This window comes from Aythya ferina (genome assembly GCF_964211825.1).
Source record: "Aythya ferina genome assembly, chromosome: 11".
NCBI classification, from domain to species: Eukaryota; Metazoa; Chordata; class Aves; order Anseriformes; family Anatidae; genus Aythya; species Aythya ferina.
In genome coordinates, this window is record NC_140307.1 from 14,624,739 (window position 1) to 14,647,027 (window position 22,289).

The 22,289-nt window shown below is 41.4% G+C and overlaps 1 long non-coding RNA gene across 4 annotated transcripts in view; it reads right to left on the reverse strand.

Moving 5' to 3' along the window:
- Nucleotides 1-8,321, reverse strand: part of LOC311442434 — a 40,217-nt gene extending 31,896 nt beyond the window's left edge. Inside the window, exons 1-2 of one of the 4 annotated variants that reach the window (XR_014696642.1) lie at nt 8,150-8,321; nt 1,718-1,855 (exon numbers count right to left, since the gene is read on the reverse strand). This is a non-coding gene — a long non-coding RNA (uncharacterized lncRNA). The other 3 variants (XR_014696643.1, XR_014696644.1, XR_014696645.1) reach the window with 3 other exon arrangements.
- Between the last annotated feature and the right edge of the window lie 13,968 nt (nt 8,322-22,289).

A 22,289-nucleotide genomic window follows, 5' to 3' on the forward strand; every position in this document is an offset into this window, starting at 1 on the left:
CATGCAGATGTCTTCATTTCCTGTTAAGTACACCAGAGAATGTGACTCTTTATCTTCTCTGATTATTCAGATAGTTCCATGATTGACCACAAAACAAGTAAAAAGAAAAAATGAGTACAAGTAATACTATAGCTCTTTAATACCAGCCTGTTCACCACTCCCTATACACAGCTGTGCTAACTGCTAAAAGAGATTTAAAAATCTCTTTGAGATTTAAAAATACTTATTTCCTTTGTCATCGTTTGTTTAAGGATTGCTGCTATCTGCAATTCATAAATGCCAAAAGCCCCATGTCAAGTTCCTCTTGCTTCTAACTTGCCCTCAGGCACTGAAATTGGCTCCTGATGCAGGGAGATGTGTCTCATTGATCCCTTCTGCTGTTCCCCATCTCAGAGAGAATCAAAGACTATCCTGAGTTGGAAGGGGCCCACAAGGATTGCCGAGTCCAGCTCCTGGCTCCTATTATTACAGAAGTTCAAGAACCAAAATGGTAAAGCACACAGAAGACTTACTTCTAGAGACAAAAGTTACTATGCCCAAATTAAAAACATTCCTTACTGCATACCTGGATAGAAGGCTAATCCATAGCTGAACACTGGGGATACAGGAAACACAACATGACTTGAAAAACTCCTGTTTTTAAAGCTGAAAAAAGTGGGACAAATTTGGCCAAATGCTGTAAGGCTTTGAAATTCACCATGATATACAAATTTCTGCATCTTTTCCAGGGGAAAGGCAAGAATAAAGAACACTTCAAACTTTGTCCAAGCTACTCCTGCATTTTGAGCCTTCTAACTTTGCTGATGCAGGAGCTGTGAAAAGTCAGAGTTTCTTCTGGGAACATGTGCCTGCTGCTTTATGTTGACACTAGGAGATAAAAATAGCTGTGAGCTGTATCGATAGCTATTTTCAGAATGGATGGAGTCAGGCATGGTGGTATTAATTCCTGACAGCAGGAAAGGGAGGCAGCGTAATTAGCCCAAATGAAATATGAGAAATCCTTCATGTAAGAAAGGCTGTACAATGTCTAGAAAGGAAAAGCTAGCCTATGCAACTTCTCACAGCGAGGTAAGATCAACAATTCTGTCTGGATTTCCAGCTCTCTGACATCACCAACTCTTTAAATCACAGTGAGCTGAGAGAAAGGAGAATGTTGTTAATCCTTTGATGTCATCCCTGAACATGGCCTCCTCTTTTGACTTGCTTTATCGAGAGGATAAAAAACACTCCACATTTTTCATTTTGCCACTAACACTGATGTTAACCCACCAGGCTATTCACTGCTCCGCTGTGCCTCTACTTGGTTTATTGTGACAGACAATGGGATGGAGATGGCAGGGAGACAAGAAAAAACTCTCAATCTTAAAACCAGTTTTTTTTTTTTTTTTTTTTTAAATCAATCTCAGCAGCCATAAGAGCAGTCTGATGGTGCTAACTCTCCAATAGCTGTACTCACAGAGGTAATGAGAATAAAGATGCTCTGTCAGCCTCTCCCTCCTGTTTCTCCCCAAGACAGCAAACAGCACTGCATAGGGCCAACTATGCTGACTCTATGTCCAGCAGTAAGTATCTCTAGCACATGGTAAGCTTCTACTTCTTGATATTCTGAAAATACACAGCTGGAACAGAGATGTGGTTTGGACATCAGCAACAATGGTCTAAGTATCTTCTGTGCTGACAGACATTGGACAGAAGAAATTCAATCTTGTTTACCCACCTCTGTTAACATAACTCCTGGATTTTCTAGATGCCTCTACTTTTGTATCCACCTTGCACATTCTACTTTGCTCCAGCCTTGAACATTGAAAAATCTGTTGTGTAGCTGCCTGCGTATTCCATGGGCATGCTCTTTAATCTGCAAAAGCAAAAAACAATACAGTATATTTTCCTCGTAAGGTCATCCCCTGAAAGCTGTAATGATTGTACAGCCACCTCTTGAGACTACATTTTTTGAACTTCTGGCACTATAAAGAAGTTCTATCTAGTCCCACCCATATAAATTAAGAGATAACTCTGGGAAAGCTCAAAAACATAGGATGCATTCTATGCAATCTCTAGGCAGAAAATAGACGCAGTATTTATGAAACCTTTTGTGTCCACACAAACTGAACAAAAGGACATAGAACAGCTTAATTTGATATTGTACACAAATTTACCTGTGTATCTGTGACTACCTTCTGCTTCGGGAGTATCATTATAAATGAACTTAAAAGATAAGTACTGACAGAGAGAAAAAAAAGGCAGTATAACTGAGAGAAAAAAAAATCAGCAGCATCTTAGATCAGTACTTTTAGGGACAGCAAATCAGCATCCACCACCAGCCTAAAAAGGAACCCCAAAAGAGCTGTCTGAGAGCAAAACAGCAGAAGGCTATGCAAGTTAGGCCTTTCAACATCTTGAAAAATGACAAAGAAGTGTTACAGATGCCATTGCTACTGACTTTGGTTTTATGTTTCTCACTACAATGACGAGGAACTCCCTGTGAGTTCCTGAAGATTTATGCTCTTCTTGGGACAAAGCAAGCAAATTGCTTGAATTACCAAACTCAGATAGTAACTTGTGCAGTCAGAAAATGGATGGAAGACAGGTGTGAATTGGGAATATCCAGAGGTCTGTGATGGTGCAAGGAAAACAGTTCAAAGAAAAACAGATTTCTAAAATGTATTCACCATCGAGACACAGGAAAATCATGAGAAATACCATAAATGATTATTCTGATACCAATTTGAAGACAATCTTACAGGACACTGTCTTTACTTGAGCAACATGTACTGCTTGCCTGTGTTTCCTTTCCCAGTATTGTTACCCTGTATCTATTACAGAAGTCAATGTATTGACCCTGTTTGCGCAGATAAATAAATTACACATGGTTCCTCTCTAATGATTCGCATTGTAAAGGGCAACAAAGTCATACCACACTCCAGATATATACAGAGACAACAAAAACTTCAAGAATCAAAACTGACTTTGAGGCTAGAAGTCACTCCACATTATCTGTCTGGTTACATGCTACCCATTTATCTCTACCAAAGGTTCCTACCTTTCACAGTAGTAAAGGAAAAGCAGAATGGAATCTGTCTTCTGGATGAATTTACAGCTTAGTCATACGAATTGAAACCTTTATTCTATTCTACACCAATGATACAGAATACTCCACATACAGAATATTCTATCCTATGCTATATTTACTGCCAGTAGTCTGGCAAAACTGCCAGTTCAGTTCCCTCACCGCCTCTCAGCTGAGCTCAGGGAACCTTCTCACTTCCACACGCAGTCGTAACTTGGAAAGACATGCCAAAGAGGCCATTCCAAATGTTCACTAGCCAGGGCAGGAAAAAAAATAATCCTGACTGCAAACCATTTCCCATCCCTTCCCTCAGGGACTACTTCCAAAACCTACATGCGAATCTTAAGCCAGTTCAGAGGGCAGAGTAACAAAACCCCCTCATCTGCCCTTCCTGCCTGGGAAGCTGGAAGGGAAGGGAACACCCTTCTGATAAACTCAGACCCAGCTTCCCCTCTGGGCTCCCAGCTGACCCAGATCTGCAAGGCCATCAGCAGGAATGGTAACTCCTTACTCCCCACAACACCTGTACCTTGGCTGTATTACCACACAAAGCACACGTAAGGCTATCAACTGTAAAGCCACTGGCTCAAATTCTGAGCAGGAAAACAAATGTGTAATACCTAGGATTTTTTGTATAATCGCTCAGGTATTTAGACACAGTATCCTTACAACCAAACCATTGTGGACAGAGGAGAAATACTAGAGCCAGTACTGTTCTTTCCTGAAAACACAACTAGAGATGTTTCCTGTAGGGGAAAAAGGAAAAAAAAAAAAAAAAAAAAAAAAAAAGCATTCTTGCACCACTGGAACTTAATATAGTCCTTTCATATTATGAAAGGAATTCACATGGTCTAGCTATAGCTTTGAACAGAAACCTCATCCATATAAAATTAGGAAAAATGTGCAAAACAATCTAAGAACTTTTAACGTAGTAAAAGCTAGATGAAAGAGAGATTTTTCCAGGACAGAAAGAGCTTGTGAGGAAATAGTGGTCACCCATGAAGCAGCTTAATTTGATTCAGTGTGTATAGATCATAGCAACACTTTGCACTTCTAACACAAGGATGAAATGGCATTTTGCACATTCTGACTAATCAGTTTAAAAACACTTCATGACAACACAGGCATTTTATAAACCAGGATTTTTTAAATATATTTTTAAAATTAAAAATATATAAATAAACTTCCCCAAGCTAACCAAGAAATCTTTAGAAGGTAACTCAGGAGATCTGCTTTTCAGGCCACTATTTCATATGGCCAGCATGCCACACGAGGTAAGGTTCACCTGAAGAAAATAGGGGAGAAGTGAGAGAACTGCTTAATTACAAGATAAGATGAAAGAGCACATTTATCCTCTTACATAGCCCTGAAGAAACTCCAGCATCATTACCATCTTAATTTATGGATGCATCTCAATATATGATCCAAAATAAAGCATGAATAACCAAATAAAAGTATTCCAAGCAAAAGACTCTGAAAACAACTCGAGTTCTTATAGCCAGAGCATAGAATTGTCTCTGGAATTTCAGGTTTAAATTACCAGTCTAGTACCATACTATGAATTACTGCATTCACCTCCTGAAAAGAAGACAGACCTGTTACATCCCCAGTGATTGGATTTAGAAGCAGAGCAGATTAGTAATTATTCAAATAGGCACTTGTCATGAACTACAAACAGAAGCAGTTAATCTAACACCGACACACCTTCAGAAAAATCTGTTCTCACTGATTCACAGATGAACTATGATGCAATCCCAGCTGCTCTGCTCCCAATTCGTAATGACAGCATTAGGTATATTGCACAAAAAGTCTAGTACCTTGTTCCACTGCTACTTTTCCAATTCAGGATGGGTTTGAAGCTAGCCTGAGGACCAGGGAAGAACAAGCTCTTACAGATGATACTCTCTGCTATCATACCTCTAAGATTTATAATAATTTTGATTTGTCTATCTGGGGATATCAACTACAATAGACACTTGAGAAGAGCAGTACCCTACATAGGCATCAAAATAACTCAATTATCTTAACCTAGGATTTAAAGGACAAGAAGAGTATCAGTCCAAGAAAGAGTTAAAGAAGGTTAGCTAAGCATATGAAATTGGCAAAGGGTATTAATAATTTTTACTGTGTGGCTTTGTCCAACAGTTTTCACTTGAGATTCTTTTCCTCAGAAAATCAGAACACACATGCCATTCCTCCTCTAGAAGCATCAACAACTAGAGTTTTTGGCACAGCTGAGTGATTTCTGAAAGCCTTCCCATTTATCCTTCACAACTTCTACAATATCATATTGATGTGGTTTGAACTGGACGTTCCCGATAGCATTTAGAGATCTCTTTGAAGCAGAGCATATCTTGCTGATTACATTTGAAAAACGTCTTGCAATTTCTCCAAGCAGCATAATTACATTTTAATCCATCCATTTGTTTATTGGAGTTTCACCCTGAAACTTGGGTTACCAGATGAAAACTTCCATATCAAAACAGGATAAAGCTGGAGGAAAGCCCTATGCAATTATTTTTCAAAACAAGAAATGCAGAGCAAGACACTGCATGACTATTAAAGGACATGCATGCTTGATCTGTAGACAGAAAATTTCTAAAAATAAGAGGATAGGAGAAATAGGAGAAATCTTTAGTTTGCAAAAAAAATCAGCTGTCTAAAGCCTCCCCTTATTCAGCCCTTTCTAACAGCTAGTCTTTCAAATTGATAAATCTCCTTCATACTTTGACAACTTGCATGTTAAGAGACATTCCTGTGCTTTTCATCACACTGCACCGATTGCTATGTAGCAAAATGCAGCATTTTTGGCAGGACTGTGGGAAAGAGTGTCATTTTACTGAGGCATTTGGACATACTTCAGATATGGCATTCTATAAAGCTTGAAGTTGTTTTGGAGATGGGAGAAAAGAAGAATTCACCTCTTTGTGCAACTGTTTGTCCTCCAAGTAGATATCTGATAGGGAAAGGCTGTTCAAACAGTGGCCACAAGAAATAAAGTCCAGGTTTTCTGGTACTGCAGACCAGTTCTCTGGTTCCACCTATCTCTTGTTAAACAGGTACAGGCTTTAGTGCTGGCTTATACTTAGGGAGCCACTCATACAGTAAAGGAAAGTAAAAGCTTGATAGGATTTGATTTCAAGGCTCCCCCAGAACAAACACTTTGTGAAGAACAAGACCCAGGGTAGAATGCTATTTAGTACTGACTCAGGAATATTTTTTCTCTCTTCTAGTCACATTCCAAGATAATTGAATACATCCCAAGCTAGAGGGAACAATGCAAACTAAAGAAACCTAATCAGTCCAAATCAATGTTTGGAGAGCCCATTAACAATGGTTATAGGAAGTGCTCTCCTATGACTTCTACATAATATTCAATTGTTATCCTCAATGCCCACCATTGATAGACACCCTAAAGCACTAAAACAGCTTAAATTAGCACATCAGAAGCAGGCCGAGTTCCAGACCACTGTATTACCTAATAGCCCTAATATCACAGAGAGAACACCATCGTTACAGTATCAATGTTTTCTTTTTTGCAATTCTAAAATTGAAGTTTTGAATTTGTTAGTGCATACATTTATAATCACAGTACTGATGTGGTGTTACCACCATGACTGTTAATCCAAACAAAACTGTGAAGCAGATAATCTGACTTAAATTTTCTCCATACAGTTAAACTACATCTCCCTATCTCTTCCTTACAAAAGGCACGTTCCAGTGCATATTGAAATCTGCAGGAGTTTTTACCGTGGCTTGTAAGTTTCTTCAGCATTTTGAAGCTTCTCAGGAAACCTGTATTAGGCATATTTTAACAGAAACAGAATCTGAGATTAAGCTTCATAGCTCAAATTAAATTCTTAAAAAACTCAGTGCTAAGAATTGGGCTATTTGTTTGGGGTCAGTTTGGGTAAGAGCACGTTTGCCAAGGGAGAAAAGAGATCAGAAGATTGCTTGTGCTTGGTTGAGATTCAGGGTTACTTTAGATGCAGTCCTGGTTTCAGCACTTTCCTATTCCCTCCTCAAAAATGTAAACGAATATATCAAAGCCAGGGTGGCACTTTTGAAAAATTCACATTTTAAATATAATACTGGTGGTGCTTCAACTGAATGATAGAATGAAAACACCATTTCTACCTGAAAAAACTGCCAGTGCAAGCTGCTGCTCTGAATCCAAACCAGACACTTTATTTGGCATGAAATCACTAATGCGTATAATTCTTTCACTTGCATAAAACTGCATTTTATTTGGAGTATGACAGTATGGTGAATCACATTGTTTTAATGGTATGATTTCCTTAACGGGAAGAAAGCATTTGATCAGTACAGGAACCACTCTCCATTACTGACCCTTGCTGAATGCGAAGGGCACGTTTCAGATCTAGTAAACACACATTGCTAAAATGCTGTGCGGCGAACAGTACTGCATTTTCCTCCATTAAAGTTCCTGTCTTCTTACAGACTTGATATGGTCACAAAGGAACATAATGAGTACAAAAGGTGTCTCAGGTTTTTCTCTTCTAGGTTTTCTCTTTCAGAGAAATTCTGTATCTTTTGCCTTCTGAAAACCACTCCTTTTTCTTGTGTAACTACTGTGTAATAATTAATTAGACATCTGCCTCAGGAAGGACTCAGCAAAATGCATTAAACCATTCCTTCCTCAACTACAGCAACACTTATTAAGAGGGTGGAGAACTAGTAGCCATCACCAGCCTGTTACAGCTTGTTAGATGCTGGTCCAGAGGCGACAATCAAAGAGCCACCAGTACCCTTCTGCGACAATTTCTGTCACGGGACAAACCCTGGCCTGCTCCCTCCTGAAGCGGGCTTGTGCCCTGGAGGTCCTGGGACAGCATGGGTCAGCGGCCCTTCGGCAGCTGGGGCAAGTATGCAAGGAATTGCTCTGACCTACAAGGAACAGAACAAATTGCAACAGATGGAAGAAGAAGAAAAAAACAAAAAACACACTAAACCTCCAACAGAACAGCAGAACTTGTGGCAGAAAAACGCACCAAGTCTCCCATTTTTGAGTGGCACGCTAGGCAGCAATAAACAGCTCAGACAGGCTCCTTTTTTCCTCACCTTCTCTATTCTGCCACTTCGGTGCCTTCTGTGCTCCTTCCTCAGGGGCTTTTCCTAGAGGGTTTCTCTTGCCCTACGCCGAGCACCAGCTGACCGGAGGCCAGCAGCCCCCTCCGGTGCCGCCCCGAGCGGTGAGGGGCAGCACCGCTGACCCGGGCCCCCAGCGCCTGCTGCTAACGGCGGCCGCAGGAGGCGGGAGCGGCGCGGCCGGGCCCTGAGGTGTGGGGCAGCGTCGACGCAGGGGGCGGCCGCCAGGTCGCGGTCCCCCTGCTGGCAGCCACACTGAGGGCAACGAAAGCGGGGGGACAAGGAGCTGGTGGGGGCCAGGCAACTGGGGGCCCCTCCGGATGAGCCTTCTTTGTGCTGTCGTTGTTTCTGCCCGTCCCCTGAAAAGGGCGGGAAAAGCTCTGGGTCTGTCAAGCAAGGTACAAAAGACTGGAGAAGAGCGTGGCCTGACAAAATTTTTACCTCAGTAAAGAGATAAAAAGTATGTGAGGTGCTAGTCCCGCTTTAATTAAAGCTAGAAAAGGGAAGAGGCCAGCAACTGCATCCAAATTTCCTTCCCCACATCAGCAGGAAAAACGGTGCATTTGACTGAGGAAGCAGTGGAGGGGAGGGCCAGGGAACCCCACTGTGCTGTCTCTTGCCCCACACTACTGGAGGCAGCCCTGTGTGTACGTGCACACCCCAGACTCCACGGACTGAGCAAACACCATGGCATTTAGTTGCCTGCCTGCATTGTGGAGTACGGAACATTTATACCAAAAAATCTGAGTGCCAAAACCTGTATGTAAGAGGGCCATGAAAGCCCCGTTTTGCTCAAAAACATTTGGGTTATATTATATGGGAATGGCCACAAAAAGCTTTCTAATGTGTACAGATAAAGCAAACTACTGTACTGTTGTAAACATCAGAGATCATCAATCAGCGGCACAGGGAGATTATGAAGCCTCAAAGGCTTTGACTGCACTCCAGAGAGACTCTCACCACAGTGGTTTGAAGCATTACTGGTCCCATGCAATCACCGTGCCTCCAAGCGAGAGCTGGCATCCCTCACAGCACAGAGAGTAGAAGAGACATGTTCCTGCACTTCAGCCGCTGCAATATGTAGTCCATCTTAAGACGAAAACATAAGTTGATGGAGCAAAGATACCAACCAGTACAGGGGAAGGGCTCAAGCACAGACTCTGCCATGAGGCCAGTAAGCTTTGGCAGACGGGCAGAGTGGGCAGCAAGAACCATTATGGCTTACGTGGCTTTACTGAAGTGCATCCTTACCTTGCTTTAGTGAGATGAGTCGGTGCTTGTCTGTCAAAGCCCCTAGCTGGGTAAAATACACCAGGCCTTGCAAGGAGCAAAGCCCAGAACCAAGGTCATCTGGAAACACTTCTGAGATGCTTTCCTGGGGAAATAACAGCTGAGGTAAGATTTTGAATACCAGCCATAAAAATCCAACAATTTGTTCTGTATAAATTTGAGATGGTGGCTATCGTCCAGCTTTTGTCCCTTTCTTTACACTGGAGTAACTTATTTGACCGTAGCTGTTTTCTGATTGATAAGATAAACAGACTTCAAGGTTCCTGAACTTGCAGAGAGTTTTTGAACTCACATGGCACCTCAAAGTGTTGTACTTAAATCACCTGCTCGTATCAGAGCAGTATGATGGCCCAGGAGCTCCTGAGTGGAGACACCTATGCAGCCATGCACCTTGTTTGCCTGTATAGTTCCAGTAGTCACAGCAAGGGCAGTGTGGGAGTTGTGTCTAATGGCATACCTCAAACTGTCCCTCTCTCGTGCGGAAAAGCTGCACAGTGCAGAAAAGAAAGGTAAGTTACATTACAGTGTTCTTAGGGAGCTATTTCTAGAGAAGTACCAAGCTTACTATTATGCTAGCAGTAAGGAGTGGAGTTTAAACTGCAGGTTATTTTCACATGATTGGCTAGCTTAGGAAGAACAGCAACTGCTTATCAGAGTTGTTAGAAAAGTCAGTGAAATTACATCCAGTATTATCTGTTGCCCATAGTGCCAATCTGAGTAAGGACTTGTCTAATGTCTGGACCGATAAAAAATGATTTTGTATAGTATAATATGGATACTAAAAACAGTGTCTCTGCAAGAAGAATATGCTTTCTGGTTTCCGTAGAATTACAGAATATATAGCCTTCTACAAATATAGGGTAGGGTAGAGTTTTAACACCAAAATACAATAATTTTTTGTTCATTATTAAGTACATTGTTATGAACAGTTGTGCCTAAAACATCCCCCCCACACCTGACTGGCTGAAGTAAGAGAGGTAGTATGACTTAGGGTGTCTTCAAGAAAAATTGTTAGAGTATCATATGAAAACAATACACTCACAGGCTTCTCAAGCAAGGTGGGCAAATAACTAGGTAAGTGCCCATCAGCCTTCCATCCAGCCTTCACCAGCCTCTCTTTTAGCAGCCTCAAAAGCAGCACCACAATAGTATGTTCAAGTCCCTTGCTTCATACAAACCATGCAGTCCAGTGGTATGTGTACTTCTTCACTGTCACCACAGTATTGGTACTCAGAGCCTCTGTCCCAAAGTTTGCATGGGGAGACAGGTGAGCTCAGATGTTAATACCCATTGCATCGCCTTCTGTCTTACAGAAGCCTTAGGGCCAGATTCAGTGAGACACTGAACAACCTCTGGAAGGATGACACCCTATGTAGACGAGAGAGATAACAGACCAGGTGCCAGCAGATGGCACCCAAGAATGTGAGCAGCACTCCTGAGCTCAGAGGAGCTGCAGTGCCCCTGGTTGTGTGAGGCTCTGCCAAGTACTTGCTTGCAGGCTCCACACGTCCAATATGTTCCTAGACTGAACTCAAGCAGAGTAATAAATAGCACTTTCAGTGTTTCTCATCTTCAGTCAGGGCTCTAATTCCCCTCTCCAGTTTGGGAGGTCTTTGCATGTGTGCTGCATGTGACCAAGGCACTCTTTCTGGATTTAAGGCTTTTTTTTTTTTCTTTTTTCTGCATTATAGATAAACTGAGCTGATTCTTCTTTTTTTTTTTTCTCCACGTTTTAGAATATCTAGCTCACTACTCTTTACTGAGATCACTGTAGAAATTTATTTCTGCTGGTTGTATGAAATAAGTTAATCACTTTTTTTTGTTAAATTTTAATTAATGACACTAAACAGGTTTTGTCTGATAGAATTTTACTGTTGGAATTTAGGAAGTGTTTGGAAAGAAAAATCAGGCTCTGCCTGTTTATGCCACTGATCTCCAACCCCCTCAGGTCTACAAGCTAACCTGCCTACTTGCAGGAGGTCATGACTTGAGTTGATGCGGCTGATAAAGTTACAACTTAGAAGGGAGATGTTAACTAAGGAAGGGAGTCTTGTTACTCAAATTAATGAAGTTAGCCCCTCAGTTTGCTGACAAGAACTTTCTTCTATGATTTATACCTAGACTAGGGAATTTGAGAGTTTTTTTTCCTCCCTTTTTACACCGTAATAAGGGTGAATATATCCAGCATTCTTACACTCTAGAGTTTTCAGAGTGCCTGAGTCATACTTTTGCATGTGTTTCTTTGGTCTAATATGGGTAGGTAAAAAAGAAGTCTGTCAATGCCAAAAGCTTTTTCCAGAACTCTCCCTGTAAGGCTTCAGACTGAATATTAAAGTCTGGGCTACGGTCCAGCACATTGAATCCACAGAGGTTTTATAAGCTAAATAGAAGAATTAAAAAACATTTCTGCAGTTTCAAGTCTATCCAAAGCACTCTGGGACTGAACGTGGCATGGATCTGAAGCTCTTTGAAAGGGTCATATGCAATTTCCAGTATAAATATAGCTGTACAGTGGTTAAAATCTTAGCATTTAAATTTTATCTGCTGAAAGCTTGGTATACAAGTTAAAATGACAGGATTTTTCTTTTGGTCTCAAAAAGTGGTTTAAATTGGTAAAGCCATTTCAAAATAAGTTTGTGGTTTATATTGTGGTGGTTTTGTTTGTTTGCTGTTGTTTAATAACCCATGAAAATAGGGCTTAATTAGAAAGCTGACATTTGTGTACTGATCTGTTCCTCCCTGAGAAAGGCAAAGCTTCCAGCCCACTGAGAGATGAGCCTGCAGAAAAACTCACTGTCAGTTTCCTGAGATTTCATGAGCCAGTCACAAATGTCTTGATTATTTGGATTTAGTTACCACAGCTCCAGTTGAGATACACTTGTGGATGGCTTTTCATCCAAACTGTGCAGCCATCCTGATCGAAGGACGAGTTGGTTAAAAAAAGGGGACTGAACTGGTTACAAGAAAATAAAAAATACTTAGTTGAGAATGACACATTTCTGTTTATACCTAGGGCAACAGGTAAGACAGGAGCCTGGAATCGTGCTTTGAGATTCAGCTCCAAATCCAGCTGTTTGTTTAATGTTCTGACTTCGAGCAAGACCTTGTATACTGAGCTTTCTTTCCCCCATCTCAGTTTTGGCTGATAGTTCTAGTTGGATTTACTACGGCTCTTCTCTAAACATTTGTTAGTGTGGTAGACCTGCTTGCATCCTGGTCCTTGCTATGTGGCTCCAAGGTACCTTGCAGTGAGATTTAAAGTTTAAAATAGTTTCTGTACTGAAGACCTGACCCATCTTGCAGACAGCTCATCACTGTGAAGCCTGTAGGACCACTGGAATGCTAACAACAACTTCAGTTCAACAGTGCAGAGAAACAGTGCGGAGGCACTGCCGAAGCTGGTCGGGCTCTCTGACTATTGTCCCTTGCTCTTACTCCACATGGGAGCAAATGACACCGCAAGGGGAAACCTGAACAGTATCAGAAGGGACTACAGAGCTCTGGGTGGGGGGGGGGAGGCAGTCAAGGGCATGGGGGCCCAAGCAGTGTTCTCAGTTCTGCCAGTGAAATGAAAGGGTACGAGGAAGAGGGCACTTGGCTGCAGAACTAGTGTTGGCAACAGAGTTTTGGGTTCTGTGACCATGGGACCCTGTTTGAGAATCAGCATCTGCTTGGGAAAGGCAGGATTCATCTCACTAAATTGGGCAAAGACAGCTTTGCTAGGAGGGTGGCTGAGCAGACATCAGAGGTGTTGGAGTGAGATACAGCCAGCACAACTGGAGATATCAATGGGGCCAATTAAGAGGCACGAAAAATAAAACTGAAGCAATAGGAAGCAAGCAGAGAGGGGTGGATGAAACAGGAGAAATAAAAAGCAAGCAGAGAGGACTAGATGCTGCTCCTAGAAGGGTGACCATTTCTCAGCATGTGCAACAACCACAAAGTAATTCAGCACAAGCTTGCTGAAAAAGAGCAAAAGGTTAAATCATGGTGGATTTTGAAGAAGAGGAACAATACATAGAAATGAGATGCAAGCTATACACTGCAGGAAAGGTGACCTGCAAAGTAACTGTATGCACATTTTTCCAAGTGCAAGTTCCTTGTATAGTCAATAATCACATGTAGACCATGGATTGATCTTTAAGCCTTTAGCCAAAATTCCACATAAGGCAAACAGTGATTTGACTGGACTTGTAGTGGAAAGGGTGGGGGTTCAATGCTTGATTCAGAATCTGGCTTGCACTGGTCTAAATTTGAAACTCATTGTTTCCTAAGGTAGAGGAAGAAATTGAAGTCTTCTGGGATGTCTGCATGAGGCAGACTTTTGCCCTTGCTTTTGTTTTATTTCCCTTCTTGTCAAAAGAAGCTTCAGTTAGAATGCCTTAACAAGAGGAAAGTCTTGATTCTGATCACACAAACCATTTCACACCAAATTGACTTCACAGACTTCAGCTGAATTACTTCCAAATATGTTAGGGTAAATGTCTTCAGAATTAGGCCCAGGATACTCATGACATCACACTTCTTCAGGAATGATATGTGTTTTTTTTTTATGATTGGCACACGAATGTGGAGAACTTGGAGATCACTCCCACTTCAAAATAATACAGCTGTGGTGGAGAAAGTTTACAAATAGCAGTAGCTCATTCCACCTGTGCCTTCTCCCCTCTCTGAATGCTAAAATGTTGCCTGCCTACATTAAAGCTGCTGTCAGCTGCATACATAATTCAATTTTCATAATTCATTTCAACACAAATGAAACAGCTACCACAAATGGCAATTCACAATCATCAAAGCAAGCAAATGACAAACATGCGTAAATAAGAGCACAGCATCGTTTGATGGAATTTAGTCTTAATGAGATAGCCAAGAGTCACACAGCCCGTCTCGCCTGTAGGATACCAGTGCAAGTGATAGGTCTTGGCAGACAGCTTCTGAAGAGAGGCAAAAGCATCATACTGAGCTCACAGCTGCAGTCAGTCCTGGCAGATACGATTTCATAGCCATACTTGGGATTTCTCACTGGGTTGAGGTTCCAGCTGCTCTCTCAAGCTGAATAAGGAAGTGTGAGTGAACACTGTCTCACGTTGCCCTTCTCATATTGGGAGTATTTGAAATCTCATCCTAGACAATGACAGGACAAGATAAAACTGTGGCAAAACAGTATCATGGAAATTTTCATTTTGAATCCTTCTCCTCTCTTCCTGCCTGAAATTACTTTTTTGAAGGCATTTCTCCACAGTAGTCTGAGTGGAAAAGCTATAAATATCAAAGCATATTTCTTTCAGTGCTGCAGCTAGTTTCCAACTGAGCTAAACAGATTATATCTGGAATTAAATAGGCATCTCTGAAACCTACTGTTGTGGAAAACTTCAGGTAAGGCAAGGCTGGTCTCTTGACATTAACCTCATTTATAAGTTTCATACCTCCCCAGATTTCCTTTTTTCAATATTAATGTCTCTTTTAAAAGCCAGTGAACGTGCTCTTGTTCACATAACTTGAGAGTAACGACAAATATTAACTTATCTAACATTCCATTTAGTGGGCTTTATTTTTAATACATCTCTTACTGTGGATTTTTTTTTTATTCTTTCTGAAGGTTCATCTGGTAGTCCTTTGACAGAGTTTAATCTTGGCACTCATTTTTTTTCATGTAGTTAATCCATTTCATGAGTATTTTTTGAGAGCTTGAAGAAACACTGTTTCTACCCATTTCAATCCATACCAAAATATCAACTAGAAAAATCTGCTGGTCATGTCAAACTGCAGGGCAACAAAGCAAACAGAACACACAATTCTCTGCTGGCCATGTTCTTTGAATTTAGGGTTTCTCAGCATTGGGACTGGAAATTCTGCTACTGAGAACAGCTCCAGTTATCTGTGCTTGGGCTTGCTGCAGCTCGTATTTAAAAGAACAGGGGACAGTAGCAGGCTATAAAGCTACAGTAATATTTAGGACAGACTATTTACTGATAATAGCTGCTTTCAGTGACATTGCACTGACTCATGCTAGCTAAATGTCCAATCCAATAAATCCGAAGTGTGACAGAGGGGAGCTCTTTATATACATACACCTATGCACTGATAGGCAGGTCCTATTGTAACTACATTAGGAAGAAATGTGTAGAAGTGACAAATTTGTAGGGCAAATCTTTTGTTACTAAAGACCATGGTTTGCCCTAAATACACTTTAAGGAGTTTTATTTCAGATTTTCTCTATTTTTAGGGGGGACTGAATGCCTGTTTGTGGTCTGGCCACAGCTTCTGGGCTCATCTAAAAAGCTGCCCAGTCTGTGCCCCAAGGCCATCCAACAGTACAAACAGCAGCACAGTAAAAGAGGCTGACAGAGATCCACATTAAAACGCCAATCCCAATCTGAATTAAAATGCTAATGAAGATACATGATACGTCCCCAGTGGCAGTGCATAACTTCAGTGGGTGAAGCAGTGCAGTACCGCTCTTCTGATAACAGTTTGCAGAGAAACCTTCAGCACTATTAGATGTAAACGATATTTGTATAAATCTTAAGTAACTTCTCTAAAGCACATGCAGCCTGACTTTTCCCTTGTGCTTAAATGCCATTTCGAGTTCATTTCTTCTTGGGCTTTAAATCACGTTTAGATTTCTTGTGGCACCTGAAGCTTATAATACCACACCATAAATGTACTGTGCTTCCCATTGTCTTTACAGCTGAGGAACTGTTTCCTTTCCAGTCCTTTTTTTTTTTTTTTGAATATATATACATATATATGAACAGTCTTTATGTTGTTAACTCGGTCAATCTCTATTTTCCACTGGCCTGTAATTTAGAAGGCAAAATAAAATATGCTAAGCTGATGCTAAAATACCATGACATACTTCACTGATTTACTAGGGAATAAACAAAGGACAGATCTTGCCTTTTATAGATGCAAGCTGCTCTGTGCCAGAATCATATAATCTGCCTTTGCCAAAGTTTCATTACACACAACACAGCGTTTACAGGCCTTTAGAATCACAGCCTCAGTTAACTTCCCTAGAAAAAATAAATCTGTGTTTAAGTACCTCACCAGAAGACATCTTCCATCATGGGCAGACTGTCACAAGGGAATCAACAGCAAAAAAATATATTGCTCTTGAATGCAGATTCTCTGCCTCCTCCCAGAAAACAGCATGTATTAATATGTAGATAATTCTGATCTATCATAGCAAATACCTTGCTTCATCAATGCCAAGGACAGTAAAATAAGTTCTAATGCCCAGAGCTGGCCGGAATGTTTAAAAAAGAACAGTAAAATCCCAGATCTCAAAACAGCCTGAATGCTGCAATAGTGAAGAGCCACAGCAGTCAGGAGTTGGAAGAGAGGGACCATCTGAAGTTGCTTACACTGTAAGCTCAGAGCTCCACAAACCCAACAGTTTCGTCCTGTCATAATTCCTATTGAGCATCCTAATCTCATGGACTCAGGTAAACTCCACGCACCAGTATCCCTGGTATAGGTAGACCTATTTTTATTATTGCAATAATTTCTGTGAATATTTTTAAAAGTGAAAAAAAGAACTGATTCAATCACCTTTTGGCCAAATATATGCACCAAAGAACAGACTCCTCCAGCTGTACATAGTCACTTGGATTTAATTTTTCTTTGCTCCATTTGGCAAACATTTCTTCTTCCTATCGCCATCCTGCTTCAGTTGCAGATAGAACTGAGGTTTCAGCTATCCAAGCTTCCCAAACACAACACAGGCATTGCCAAAACCTTCAGCTGGCAATGTTTTCCAGGACATGCAGAGAATTTTCAGGCAATCTGAGTAGCTTTTTTCTCAAGCGCCTCTTTCCCAGCTCCCCATATAGTCATTTAGTGGCTACCACCAGCTGCCTAAGAGTACTGAGGTTTGATGGTTCAAAAGGCAAACGGCAACAGTAAGCAAGATCTGGCAGACAGCAAGATGATGATGCACGTTTTGGAGCATTTCTTACTGACCACTGGAATGAGCTAGAGAACAGAGCTTTAATCAAAAGCCCCTAGGCTGGAGATATTTTAGAGCTGACTCAAGCAGCTTACCTGGCAACAGCCTTCCACAGATGCCTTATTAGTGCAAAATTTATGCTACTGCGCAGTGATTGTATCCACAAAATTATGTTGGTAACTATCAGTGTTGAATTTCTGCTGCTGAGGCATGAGCACAACTTGTATGCCAGCTGCAGAGGTATTAATGAGACACAATATTTGGGTGTGTTACTTGAGCTACAAAAAGAGATTATGTAATTTACAGAACTCCAAGATATTCCTGAATCTGGATGAATTTAGTTTTCCAAACTACAGTTTTAAAATCTACAGGTCCTGTTACTTACAATGAAAATCCTGGCCACAGTGCTAGTAAAGCTGAACGACGAACTTTTAATGCATATTTAAGTTTCCACATCTGTGATTTAACCAAACTTTGTGCTCACTTGCTATAGGTATTTTACCCCCTGAGAAGCAGCCTACTGTCCTTTGTTCACATCAATTCCAGTAAAGTTTAAGGATATTGGATTTACATGCAGAGTAGAAGCCAAACATTCTAGGAACATGTATAGCAACGGATGGTGGTACAGACTGGATGATTAGGGTAGCTCCAAGCTCTCTGGCCTATGGATGTGAAAGAGGAGCAGAGTTGTTCTTGCAGGTTATTTCTTAAAGGTTAGCACTGCATTGCTGAGATCATGGTTTATATTTACATGTCTGTTTCTGAGATCAGACGTTGATATTTACCCAGGAATAGCCACTGACTTCTGACATTGGCAATTCAGTTTCAAGTCCCTGCACTGTAGGAATCAGCCAGGAACTTACAGCAATGTCTCCCACATCTGAAATGAATGCCCTAAATGCAGTAATATTGACTGTATCCTATAATTGTAACTTTGTGGTGTCAGGGAAGTCAAAATAGACACTAGCCACAAAGAAAGACTCAACCCAGCAGATGACAGCATATGAAAAGGAGCAGAGGGCAACTGGAAGGAAATGGTGATAAGTATAACTGTTATTAAGCAATGCCACAGCAAACCAGCTGCTAGGGAGAAAAAACTCTCTGTAGCTTTCAAAGGTTTTCCAAATCCAAAGGCATCAGCTGTGCTAAGAGAGGGATTTTCAGTACATTTGTTCAGCACAGGAGGGCCTGGGGTGTGAATGTTGTGCTGTACCATAGGCTTGCAAGGCCATGTTTTCTCTGTTTCTGAAACTGCTTCTGCCAGCCAAAGAACTGCCAGATTTGGCCAGTGGTCCTGTACTTTTCATCTGAATCCCAGTAATGACATGGGGGTTTGAGCTGATTTCATCTTTATATTTTCTAAAATCTGTTCTACATTTTCCTTTTCTCTTTCAAGAGCAAGTACAGAAGGACTGATTCAGTGGGTCAGATCTCCAGGTGACATTAACTAGCATGACCTATGTTAAATTAATTCTAATGAAGCCATTTCAGTTTACACTGGTTGAGTATCTGGCCCCAAACCCCAACCCCAGAATGGCCGTTATTCCATTTTGGCACATTTGCTCATCTGGCCACTTGCATTCAAAATCAGACATTCCCAAACCAGACATTCATAAGTCTTTTTTTTTTTTTTTTTTTTTTTTTTTGGGGGGTGGGGGGAAGGGGGGGGGCAGGGAGCATTTTCCTTGTGGTCCAGAATATTTTGTCTGAGAGTTAAATAGCAGGGAATCAGGTATAACACAGCTTGTTGGTTCTGGGCCACCTAGCTCCCCTAGTCCTAGCAGGAGGCAGGTATGCTTCAGTGGAGGAGACATCTAGCAGATAAGGCAGCTGCTGTCCCCAGTAACCCCTGCAAAGCACTTGGCACCAGCGAGTGCCAGGCTGAGTGCATTACTGAGCTGTGGACGATAAGCATATCTCCAGTAGCAATTGCGGCTGTAACTTACCCAGCACATTCCCCGACCAATTAACATTTTAACTGCACACACGCTGCCTAAAGGATATAGGGAATTTGACAAGGGATTAGACTAGATAACTTGGCTTTATTTTTATCGTGATCCTACCAGTGTTCTATCTTGTTTCTATAAAGATATTCTTAACAGCATTACTGGTAGGGAACAAGCTTCACTTTGTTACTACTGCTTCCAGGTTAAGTTTTAGTTTTTAAATCCTGGCAAGTACAAATAGGGACGCTCCCAGATAATACTAAAGCAGCAGACTATTCCCTCTTTCTGACTAACCTGGTAAACATCTAGCATGCTGTAGAAATGCTTCCAGTATTGTTGCCTGAGTAGAATGGCTCTGGCATGGGATATCCTTTACAATCCTGTTTATCTGCAACTATCTGTAGAGATAAAACATGGGTACAAATTAGAGGCTGCTTTGATGTCCTTCAGAACACATGGACAAACATATTAAACAAAAAGACAATCAGTCGACTGTCCAGCATGGTCAATGGGACTCCTCTTTTCCAGGAGAACTGGTTGCTGTCATTCTAAGTTAGAGTAATATTGACGCCTCTGCAAAGCTCTCTAGGAATGAAGTTAGCATGAGATCAAAACACTCCTCAAGTATTCAGTACATTTAATCTTGCCATCTATCTCTGTGAGGTTTGTGTATAATTATTCCATTTTACAAATGGGGTCAGAAGTGTGGAGGACAAAACTTATGACTAAGATCATACAGGAAGTCAGTGGGAGGATGAGGTATCAAACAGGCCAACATCCTCACCTTTGAGAGACACCATCTCCAGCATGGCACTGGAGCCTAGCCTTTGTCACTGCACTGGACTCAGAGGAAACAAGGAGTGCTCCAGCTGACAGTGCCACAGCCTTCATTGTTTTTTTTCTGAATTCTCTCCAGTGCTGTATGAATGCATCTGCATGTATACGTACAGGGTGGGGATGAAGGGAATTGCCTGGGAGGGCTTACAGCTTTGACCAGCTTGTGTATGGTACTGTGACAAGATGTTAGTTTAGAAGAGTGAGGTTCTGCTCTGGAAAACCTAAAGAATACAGCTCCTTGCCCTTCCATGGGGGGCTCTGAAAGTCCTTGGGACGAACAGTCTTGGTGGACATCCAACAGGCTGTAAGGTATTTCTTGACTAAAAATAATAGCTGATGCTTTTTCAATGCTTTTGATTCCAACACTTCACACACTTGAACTGCTGTACTAGAAGTCATAACATTACCCACTGCTGACATGCTGACACTTGAAGAGCTCCAAGCAGAGCAGCACACCATGCTGCTGTTGCTGAAGGAAGGAAAAGTGGTGAGAATTAAGAACATGGTTATTCAGCTTGGAATTTTACCAGAATACAGAAAACGATATGCAGCTTCTTAGTAAAAATAAACAAACAACAACAAAATTAGATCTTCAGTTATAAAACATAGAAAGACTGAAAAAACTAACAAGCTTTTTACGCTTCAAGGCAAGGACTGTGAATTTTCTTTGAACGCCACAGCTATTATCAAGACTCATTCCAAGTTTGTAGTTGTACTTTCAGAAGTGCTGAGCTACAACACCTCTGGGCCAAGATACAGCTTATCCCTCAGTCAGAGGGACTACCTCTTTGTTACTGCTGAAGTAAGAACGATCCCCATGTCTTATGTATGACAGGCACTCTGCCTCTGCCCTCCTCCCCTTCAAAGCCTGCAGGCACATCCATGTCCCTCAGCACAGCTGCGTGGAGCCAGGGAGTGAGTATATCCTGGAGTGTCGGTGTCAGAGTAGGCAGCACAGGGCAAACCAGACTGCTCACAGCTCTGACACCCACTCTGCTTTCTGTCTGGGGACTGGGTGTTTGAAATCAAAGACTTCCACACTGTCCAGCATGTCACTGGACATTGCCCAACTCTGCTGACATTTCTATATAAAGAGCCGTAACCTGGTTTCAGATTATCTGCATCTATCCATGTAAATAATGAGGCGGGTTTAAAGTTGTTTCATTGAAGTGGCAGGTTAAAACTCACAGATGGCCACAGAGCTGCGCTTTGCTATGAGATGACAGGACAGCATGCATCACCTTTTCTCTGGTGAAGAATCCTTCTTTCTATGGTCAGCCTTTCCGCATGCCCAAGAGGCCTCTGTATGTTTTTTGGTTTATTTAAAGGAAATCAAACCAACAAAGTGGCACCTTCCCCACCACCAGACTGTTGGAGTTGGATTCTGAATTCCCTGCCTTCTTTACTGAGCACTTTAGGTTCACAATATGATGTTTTGTTTTGTAGCACATACACTAATTTTCTCAGGGACTTAGTGATCCCAGTTGTTTGCTAAAGATGTTTACTTAGAACCATCAAACGTGATGGTTCAAAACTGCTACTCCAAACAAGCTGCTCTTGTTTTGTGACTCCCTCTTTCTCTTACATACCGAAGTTTCTCTAGGAGATCAGTCTACATGTAAACACCCTGATTGATGGAAGAAAGTTACAAATCTTAGATAGTTTAGCTACAGAAACTGCAAGTATCTCCTGACTTGGATCATTCAGATTACTACGCAACACTGTCATTTGGAGCAGCCCCTAAAAACGTTATAAAAATGTTATGTATGCAAACAGATACAAGTTCAAAGCTGAAAATTGAGAAAACAAAGTTATTTCTTGGGTGGGGGAGAAGTACGCAGGAACTCTCTTATATTGTACTGAAAGTCTTCTTTTTTTTTTTTTTTTTTTTTCCTTTCTCTCATTTAAACAATCAGCATCTCTTTAAAGTTCTGTGACAGCTTTGATGACAGAAAGCAGATCTCTCTAATGCACATCTAGCAGCAGTGCCAGGAATGCCAGCAGATGCAAAAGCCTTTTCTACAACTAGACAAGGACTGTGGAGAGAAGTGGCCAAATATGGTGCTGCTTCAGCATCCCAAAATGCCTT